At 44.7% G+C, this 9,597-nt stretch overlaps 1 protein-coding gene across 3 annotated transcripts in view; it reads left to right on the top strand.

Annotated features, from left to right (window-relative positions):
• The first annotated feature begins 2,202 nt into the window (after positions 1 to 2,202).
• The window catches only part of CASR (calcium sensing receptor), a 100,517-nt gene continuing 93,122 nt past the window's right edge, over positions 2,203 to 9,597 (top strand). The window contains exon 1 of one of the 3 annotated variants that reach the window (XM_028844591.2): positions 2,203 to 2,873. The gene's annotated coding sequence lies outside the window, so the exon portion shown is untranslated. Of the gene's footprint in view, positions 2,874 to 2,990; positions 3,240 to 9,597 lie in introns of those variants that run through there. The other 2 variants (XM_077993820.1, XM_015129990.3) reach the window with 2 other exon arrangements.

Genomic DNA, 9,597 nt, shown 5'->3' with positions numbered 1-9,597 from the left:
AGCCCCTTACTGCCCTGGGCCGGCCGGGTCGGCCGGCAGCTCTGTGTGCGGGTCCCGCCGAGCCCGCGCCCGCCGGAACTCGCACTGGGCCTCAAGCGCAGCGCGGAGCCCGGGTTCCCGCCTGCCTGCGCCTTTCCCTCCACACCTCCCCTCAAGCAGAGGGAGGCGGCTCTGGCCTCAGGCAACCCAGAGAGGGGCTCCCATGGTGCCGTGGCGGGCTGAAGGGCTCCTCAAGCGCCGCCAGAGTGGACGCGGAAGCCGAGGAGGCGCTGAGAGTGAGGGCTGCTAGCACGTTGTCACCTCTCACTAGTGCTCTGTTAATTATACATGGTCACAGAGGTGCTGCTATTGTTCTCTGCTTACTTGGAACTCTTCTTTGGGAGCTGTCCAAAAGCAGTGAATGTAACTTACACTAAAATCTGTGTTTCTAGAGGTCAGATTCCTGGGAAGCCCTGCTGTCAAGAATCCCAGATTCTCCTGGTTGGCAGGAACTTTAAAGCTTCTAGCCATAGTGTTTGAGCTCCCAAGGCAGTCCTTCAGCATCTTCCCAGGCAGCCCTAATTCACTGTGGACAGAAACCTGCCTGTCATTCCTTCTATCCACTGGTCATAATAGAGTATGAAATTTAAATATCACTGGTCCTATTAGTTCTTTTATATCTTTCATTCAAGTTGCTCATTTTTCTCACATAAGAAAATTTACCTTAAATGGAAACCACATCACTTTGTAAGTGGAAAACTATGTCTATTGGAACCTAACTGCATAAGGGGATGGAAGAGAAAGTGATGATATTAAATTCTACTTAGGAGTTGTTGCCTAGCAAAGGTTCTGAGCGAGAGGCAAGCTCTCTCTTTGTTAAAACAGGAGATTACCAAGTATTATACAGGGGTGCAAAGACAAATACCACAAAAATGATACTCCTTCCTTTGACATAATCCATAGGAACAAAAGAAGTGAAGGGCATATCTTTTTTCACCTTGTGATCCACTGTTATCTAATTTTATTGTCTGTGTACCACCCAATACCATGCTTCCAATCTCTACTGGAAGATGTACACACTGGGACACACTGGTAAAGTGATCAAGCACCAGGACTGTAAGTCAAACTGATTTGGTTCAGCTCTTGGCTCTGCCAACTCCTAGCAGCCCAACCCTAAATACTGGAAACTGTATGCATAGTTTCTTCATCTTTACAATGGAAGCAATAATAGATCTTCAGAGTAATGCTTTCTTAAAGATAGTGCTCAGATTTGGACATTATGCCCAGGTGTAACCTGACCATTGAAGAGGATGAGTTCAGCCTAAGATTGCAGCCTCATTCAGGTTTTGAACTGAACTCATTCAGCCTTTGGGTGTTCACAAGGTTGTGCTTGTAGCCAACTAAAATAAAATCTAAGGTATTTTGATGTAGAGCACTACTGAGCCACATCCCCCATTACCAACTTGTATTGCTAGGTGTTTCGGCCTGAGGGAGGACTTCACGTTTATTCCTATTAACTAGATTTTCCTCCTTCCCTGGTTCTTTGGCATTTGCTCAGCTCCTTCTCCTACGCTGTATTTGAGGGAAAGGAAGCCAAATGGGTAGAATTGGGCCATAATGAGGATGTGTTTGACATGCTGGATTTGAGTCTGTGTTCCATTGAAGAAAAGAAATGGAAACTTTGTTGAGTATCCATTCTATACTAGGCACTTTCCTTGACTATTTCATTGAACACTCCAAGGACCCCTTGAGGTAGATGTTATGGCCGATTTGCAGAGAAGAAATCTGCATTTTTATTTGAAGTTATTAAACATGGGTAAATGACCCAATTTTCTGCTTTTTGCTTAACAATAATTTGCAAACATTTTATCATGTTACTTCATGTTTCCCTTTTTTGCTTTATAAATAAATACATACTCCCTCCTTATTCTAAAAAGAATTTGAAGCACTTCTGTCTTGATGTTTATCATTTTAACGGTTGTATAATATCCCATTAAGTCACCCTAATTTACTCAACCAGTTTCCTACTGTTGACAGTTTGGCTCTGTTTACTTTTTGTGGTTTTTAAATTTTTTTTCTGTAGTAAATGATCCTCCTAAAAAACATCTCCGCATGAATGTTATTTTGTTCTGGAAATTTCCCCAAGCATGGAATACTGCATTAAAGGGGATATTTTTGGTGTTTCTTTATAGAGACTAGCAAATTGCCCACCCAAAGGAGTATGCTTTATTTGAGGGTAAAAAGCCAAACACACACACACACACGCAAATGGTTTTCTACAAAAGAAATTAATTTTCCACTTATTCATAAAATATTCTAGTGCTGTGATGGGTGGCAGGCACCTTGCCAGGGGCTAGGGACAAGGATAAGCAAGGCCAGGTCGGGGCCTCCAAGCAGCGAGCTGTGGAGTCGGGTAGAACAGGCGCCTGGCTGCAGCCAGGGAGGATCGCGCGCCCTTTCGCGCAGGAGAGTGGAAGCAGGGAGCTGTTTGTCAGCACCGAGGTAACGCTTGACCTGAGTCTTGCACAATAAGTAAGAGTTTGGGCACGCGATTTGTATTTATTTTATTGTGAATCTCTGGCCTTATATCAGAAAAAAAAAAATTGTGCCACCCTCGGCACAGAGAACGTTGGTGGCGTCGTAAGCCCTCTAAGTCTCTTTTCATCGCCAAGGAGTAGGGGTCCGGGAAGAGGACCTCCCCGACAGCAGGCAGCAGGAACAGGATTTGGGAGCCGGGAACCCCTGGCTCGGCACGGAAGAGGGCAGGAGAGGACCTGAGCGCGGGGCTCACCGTCTGCTGGGGACCCGAGCCGGCGTGTGGCCCTCGGGGAACGGAAGACGCGCCCTCAGCGACCCTGAAGAGTCAGCTAAGCTATCTGCGGGCTAAGGAGACGGTGAGGGAACGGGGACTAACTGGGGTGGGGGTTAGAGGGCAGCTCGCGAGTGGGCTCCAAGGGGAGCTGGGCTCAGCAGTCCGGGACCCCGAGGGGGCAAGCGGGCGGGGAGCACGAGAGGGGCGGAGCTCCGGGGCCGGGGCAGCCGCGGCTGCCCAGAGGGTCTGCGGGGGCTGCTGCGGCCGGTCCCGAAGGCGGGCGCAGGGAGTGCAGTGAGCCATGCACACCTCTCCGAGACCGTGACCTTCGCATAGGGAGCAGGGTCCGCGCGCCGTCCGGAGATCAGACACAAGCCCAGCCTCGTGAAGACCCACGGCCGAGGGGCTGGAGCTGCCTCTGTGCGAGGGAGCCCTGGCCAAGGCGCTGGTAGGACCAGGGAACCCGAGGAGGGCGGGCAGAAAGCGCCCCCAGTGGGGGAGGGGCCGTGGCGGGGTCTGGGGGCCAAGGGCTCGGGGCCGAACGAGGGGCACACGCCGGAGCAGCTCCAGCCTGGGAGCATTGGGCGTGAACGTGGGGGAAAGTAGGGACCACATTATAGGATCAAGGCTTTCCCCGGCTCAGAACTGGACTGTTCAGTGTCCCCTAGAAGGGGCAGCGGGTCACCTACGCCAATGAACGGGAGTGCACACCAAAACGCCTGCTGTCGGTAGTTTCTTGTGCCTCTGCCTTGCTTCTGCCTGTGATGTAGTCAGAAAGGACTCGCTCTCCATGTGTTAACAAGGGGACAGGTAGCTTCACAGAGTGTATGAATATGGAGGGGAGGGCCACGGCGTCAGCTCTGGCCCCAGGGGCCGTCAGTGTCCCTGCAGAATTCCTGGTCCAAGCCGCCAGAATTCCTTGGGGACTTTGCTTCAGTGGCATCAAATTAGACTGTCAGTTCCCGGGGCCTGATCACCAGCCTCCGTATGTATTTCCTGGGGAGAAAAAGCATACCAGACTGATGGAGTCTTATCATTATTTTAACATTCTAGCTTTCAATAGATAACATGCATATATTTATTTTTTAAGTCAAATAATACAAACATTTATCTTCTAGAGGCACTGCCTGCACTAGCATGTGTCTATTGCTATCTCCTTTCTATACTCATAGCCTTTCACACTCTACATGTTCTGTCGCCGTCTTTTGATTCTTTAGCCAGAAAATGATGTCACCACCACTGCCCACATCCTTTAATCTCCAGTGTTCCTTCTCGCAACGCCTATCTTGTCCTCAAATGTTTTTCACAAGGTGTTCCTCAGGGTAGGGAGCCCACTAACGAGAAGACATTTCATTTACTTGCTTCAACTATCCCAGAGATCTGAAGAAAAGGCACATTGGGGAACAGTCCATGACAAGTTCTAAACACACCTATCTTTCCCCTTAAACTGGATCTTCCAAGTGCATTTAGGTAGTCTGTTATTGAGAGGAAATAATGCAGGCTGTTTTCTGAAATGCTCTGGATTTCCAGAACTTAACACCACAGTAGTTCCTATTCCTTAAAACAGAACTTCATCAGTCACACCTTGCTGTTGCTTTTCCCGTCTCCACTCCAGGATCCCCTAACTGGTCTGCCTAGGATTTTTTCCTCTGTAGGAACCTGGGACACTGGGTGCTTTATACCTGCCTGGGAGGTGTTCCATGAAGGGCCTGAGGGACAAAGCTTTGTGGTGGACAAGGTGGGAGGGGAAGATGTAGGGGAAGTTGGAGGGGAAGTAGGAAGGAAGAAGCAGGCCAAGACCCTTGAGTGCAGAAGACTCCTCAAGCACAGAGCCCTGTCATTTAGGAACAGTCCCCATATAATTTGCTAAGAGACCACACATGCAGGTTACTTCCTGCCAACAATCAGTACAGTCAGCTCTGTTTCAAGACTTCTATGTTAGGCCAAAACATAGTAAGTGAAAACAATCAGCAAATCAACCAGTTTTTGTCTCTATGATAAAACAGAGTGGTTGAAACTAAATTAATTTAAAAAATTTTTTTACTGAATTAGCGGGTTCTTTAGGAGCTGTGTCCATTGTTTAAAATCACCTAATAGGTACTCCAGTCTCCACATTTTTCCTTTATTTTGTTTATCTTTTCATATTGCATAACCTTGAACTGGATCCCAACCATGTCAGAAAGTTCAGGCTGATTAGAAGCTGCCGCTTCTAAGACTTTTTGGTGGGAGAGAGTGGGGAGGAGAGGATGAGAAAATAATGACTGATCCTTGTGATAGGGTAGGTGTATAATGAAGAGGAAGAAGTTGACTACAAGTTTGAGACTGGTGAGGAGTCGCATATAATTCTTAAGGTAACAGTAAGGAATACTTAAGGAATGAGTAAGAAGTAAACAAAATTGTTCATCATTCATCATTCAAAATGTTTATAGAGTGCCTGGCTATGTACCATTCACTGGGAACTAAAAGGTATATAAAACCAGGTGAGGTCCCTGCTCTCCTGGAGCTTACAGATGCTTTGAGGTGGCAGCTGTTAGAAAAATAAATATTGACTATATGTTATTACAAACTAAGATAAACTGTCTAAAGGAAAGAAACAAAGTTCTTTGAGGGTTTATACAAACTGAACTGTGAGACCAGGGAAGGCTTTCTCAAGGAGATCTCCCTTGAGCCAAGATTCAAAGATGGAGAGGAAGATTGAGGATATATTTGTTGTTGACATAGGACCAGGATGTATCCATTAAGAATAGTGTTTGGCTGCTAGTCATTAAGAAGACTGACTGCCATGTGACATTTGCTGTACTACATGAGCACATATGCCAACTTGGCATTTTTGGCACTTTGGGAAAGAATGCTTCTTTATCACAGTATCAGAGTATCAGTTGCATTGTCTTCAGTTGGTCATGGTTTATCATTGCTGTATTCTTGCTTTATAATTAAATGTTTCGATTAACATTATTCTTATCCGTTTATTATACTGTGTACAACAAAATGTATGTATTGCAGTTCAATTTTGAATCATCCATATTCCCATTAATAAGGTAAATATATATAACCCTGATACCAAATATGGTTTATACACTGACTGTTCAATGTTATCACTAAATAGATTTTTTAACAGGTGAAAATAGGTGTGGCAGGTGGACTGAAATATCTTCCCTCCATCCCTAGCCACTGCTCTAATTGGGAGGATGCCAGAATTTTTCGATTATTCTAAAGCTTCGTGATCCTTTTCAAAGATTCACATACAGCTCTTCAGTAAAGAAAAAAAATCACCAATTGCACTGATGCTGTAAATATAAATCTCACAAGGTAATTCCTGGGGTGCTGTAACCAAGCAACATATTTAACATTCAAACAAATATTTTTATTCATTCAACAGTGTTTACAGTAAACCTTTTATGTGCCCAGAACTGTGCTAGATACTATAATTAAAATTGATTACTAGGACAGAGTCCCAACATGTAAGGAGTTCATAGAAGTCTAAGAGAGGTAGTCATGCTCATCCATGTGCAGGTAGTATTGTGTTCATTACAATGAAAGCATAATCAGGGTATGTTGATGTATAAGGGAAGGGAGTGGTCAATTCTACCAAAAGAGGAAGGGTCAGGGAAAGGTTCTTGGAGGAGGTAATGCTTGAGTTGAATCTTGAAAGATGAGGAGTTACACCAGGTAGACAAAAGAAGAAAGTATAATGGGAGAGAGATTCATGTGCAAAAACAAGCAACCAACAACAACTGAACCAGAGGCATGAAACATCATGTCAAGTTCTAGGACCTGCAAGTGGTTCAAAGGAGCTGAAGCATACGGAGCCAAGAGGTAGGGAGGCTAGCAAGGTGGCTAAAGTATGCACAATGGGGTCACAGAAACAAAGGTTTGAGTCGTGGTTCTGCCACTTTCTATCTGTGGGATCTCAGTTAAGTAATTTAGCCACCGTATTTAAGTAATTTAGCCACAGTAATTAATGATAATGAAGGTAGTACTTCCCTCATAGGATTGCTGCAAAGATTCAGATAAGATATGCACAGATTATGTACTCAGGAATTGTTGGCTATTCATTATTTATTCTAGGACAAAGGAAGCTGCTGGAGGGTTTTACATAGAGGAATGAGTCCTGAGCATTTTTGCAATCACTCTGGCTGCATATGGATGCTGGGTTGGAGGGGGGTCATTTGGAACAAAGTAACCACTTAAAGACATTATAACCATTTAGATAATGGTAATGATGGCCTGAACCACCGTGGTCATGGCAGTAACCAAGAAGAAAACGAGCTAAATGCTTGAGATATCGCCAAAGTAGACTCCAGTACAGAACTAAGTTATTCATTAGATGTGGTCAGTGAGGGAGAGGATTTGAGGAGGTGAAGCCTGAGATTCTGGTCTGTTATCCTTTGATTCTGTCAATCAAGTGATCTTGGGATAGAAAAAAAGAAGTGAGTATCAACCAGGACTGGGGATCAGGAATCTGGGAAGTGCTTGTATACAGAGAACTTCATGATTGGTACCAAAAAATGCTATCTCTGATTCAGAAGAGCCCTTGACCATTTCTGTGTCTGAACATAAAATAGGATCAGTTAATCCATACCAAATATAATATCCATCTTCTCTCTCTCTCTTTCTCTCTCTCTATTTCTGGGAGACTTTCAGTTCAAAGGGGATAGACATTAGACTTCACCTATTTGTCACTGCCTTGAAGTGACACATGTAACCCTCACTCATGCCTGGTACTGTTGGTTCAATTTTTGCCTGACACCAGCCTGATTCACTTTTTTCTCCTTTTTCTCATGTCTTCTCATATACAATAAGCACTAATTGAGGTGCCCACATGGACTTTATTAAAGTCCATGAGAATTAGAGGATTCAGGTAGTTCCTATTTCATAATGCAATGCAGTCTTGGTAACCACAGTATCCATTCATAAGGCAGGAAACAATACAGACATGTGTGATAGTGTTTGTTGAAAAGCTTTTGAGAGCTTTATTACTGTTTCCACCAAAGGTGGAAGTGCTGATTAAGGGTGTGCTTTTGGATTCAGTTGCTCAAACAACTGTATTATTACTCGAAGCCACAGAAATGAGCATTATAATTAGGCAGAGCCAAATGAGCGAGATGGTCCAGTATGAAATGAGGAAAACAAGGTCTGCCTCTGCCATGGACAGTCTAGTTTGGTGGAAAGTGGGCTTTCTATCTCTGACCTTCAGCATGACATTAACCCAGCTGAGCCTCAGTTTTTAGTGGTGGACATTTCTTTGAGATCTGTCTTGTGACATTTAAATGAGTTAAATGTGCTAAATACAATGTGTGGCGTATGGTAGGTGCTTAACTAGCTCATATCCTTTGGCTCAGTTAATCCCCAGGGTCTTTCCTGACGTTGAAAAAACAGGAAGCATGCAGATTTCTTGGGTTAAGTAACCTGAATTAATTTGTTTTAATGAGTTTTTCATCTATGATTGATTTTTTTTTCCCTGGAAACCAGGGTGGAAACCTGTTTTCCTCCACCCTCGGTGAATGCTTATCAGTGATGATGGGGGCAAAGGTAGTATGATACCTGCAGAGAGGAAACTAATTTTAGCCATTCTTCCTTCAACAAATCTGTCACACACATGCAAGTAAAATTACTAACAAATAGAAAAATTGAGTAATTTGACTTCTTCCTCCCATATTTTCTGTTGGTAGAGTTCCTATTAAGCATATTTTTTGTTTATCTTTTGTTTTTCATGTAGGTACAAAGAAGCAGGTTCAAAGAAATTGTAGTTGTACCCCTCGATAATTGTTTGTCCTTAGGAATGAAGCTTTACTTTTCTCCTCTTAACAGAAGTTGACAGTTGAAAGAACTATATTTTTCATATACTTTTTCTAAATATTCTATAATTTAACATAAGCTTTTAGTTTAGTTTTGTTCACCAGTTGGGCCCCAAATGCATGTCAGATGTTGAGCTGGCACTGTGTACTCAGAGACAGCAGCTGTGGTGCCCAGATCTCCAGTCTGGTAGCCCTTGTGGGAGAGACTGGGTAGGAAGAGAAGTGGGGTGGAGAGTGCAAGCTGATCTTAAACAGCTGATGGGGAGGTTGGAGGGGGACACTCAGGCTGAGGCTCTCTACCACAGCTTCAGGCTTCCAGTCCATCCAATCATGCGCTCCTTTGGGTCAAGATCTGGGTCTACTCATCCCTATGCCCCAAGCCCCTGCCCATTAGAGCCTTTATGTGCTAAGTGCTTGTCGATCAAGAGATTCGGGGAAAGGTAGTGAGGAGGGTAGGTGACCTCTTTTCACATTTTTTTTTTTTTTTTTTTTTGTGAGACGGAGTCTCGCTCTGTCACCCAGGCGGGAGTGCAGTGGCGCAATCTCCACTCACTGCAAGCTCTGCCGCCTCCCAGGTTAACGCCATTCTCCTTCCTCAGCCTCCCCAGAAGCTTGGACTACAGGCGCCCGCCACCACACCCGGCTAATTTTTTTTTTTGTATTTTCAGTAGAGACGGGGTTTCACCATGTTCGCCAGGATGGTCTTGATCTCCTGACCTCGTGATCCACCCGCCTCAGCTTCCCAAAGTGCTGGGATTACAGGCGTGAACCACCGCGCCTGCCCCACACTCTTAAAAATGAAAATAGTACAAGTAAAATTTATACTCCCTGCAATTATCAACCAATTTCCATTCATCCTCATCTTTTGAGAGGCAGTACACTACAGTGGTAATAGCCTGGGGCCAGGAATTAGACTACCTGAGCTTGTATCCCAGTTTGACAGCTCACTAGCTTTGTGACCTTGGGCAGGTTGTTCAACCTCTCTATGCCCCATTTTCCTTATCTGTA

Source organism: Macaca mulatta, chromosome 2 (assembly GCF_049350105.2).
Source record: "Macaca mulatta isolate MMU2019108-1 chromosome 2, T2T-MMU8v2.0, whole genome shotgun sequence".
Taxonomy (NCBI): domain Eukaryota; kingdom Metazoa; phylum Chordata; class Mammalia; order Primates; family Cercopithecidae; genus Macaca; species Macaca mulatta.
The sequence above is the reverse complement of the archived record's forward strand: the minus strand, read 5'-3'. Positions and strand labels throughout refer to the sequence as shown.